Below are 373 nucleotides of genomic sequence, written 5' to 3'. Positions count from 1 at the left end.
TAAGAGTCAGTGTCTCACCCGAATCTTGCAAGGACTTCAGGGCCCCTTGAAGCTCAGCCTCGGTGACATGTCAGTTGTTCCAAAGCTGGGATGGCGGACAGAGGTCTCCTCGTGCACCACCTCTGAGCACTCGCTGGGGGCTGCTCGAGGCACCGTGGTGGTGGTGAGGACTCAGAGACCGCCTCTGGGCCTGCAGAAGGAAGAGCGGTGGTGGCCTGTCGGTCCGCAGCGTCTGCCCGGGGCGCAGAAGCAACAGGGCTGACTTCTGTCCTGTGTACGTGCCTTCTCAGGGCTAGTCTTAGAAGATTCTTGACTTTCTTTGAGAGGACCTGGCTCGCCTCTGTGAGGGGTCCTTAGGAGAAAGTGGCCTTTT

At 59.0% G+C, this 373-nt stretch overlaps 1 protein-coding gene across 1 annotated transcript in view; it reads left to right on the top strand.

Annotated features, from left to right (window-relative positions):
* Positions 1-373, top strand: part of HMCN2 (hemicentin 2) — an 80,257-nt gene that overhangs the window by 28,835 nt on the left and 51,049 nt on the right.

The sequence above is a fragment of the Pteropus vampyrus genome, unplaced genomic scaffold (genome assembly GCF_000151845.1).
Source record: "Pteropus vampyrus isolate Shadow unplaced genomic scaffold, Pvam_2.0 Scaffold158, whole genome shotgun sequence".
Taxonomy (NCBI): domain Eukaryota; kingdom Metazoa; phylum Chordata; class Mammalia; order Chiroptera; family Pteropodidae; genus Pteropus; species Pteropus vampyrus.
This window is presented reverse-complemented; position numbering and strand designations above follow the sequence as displayed.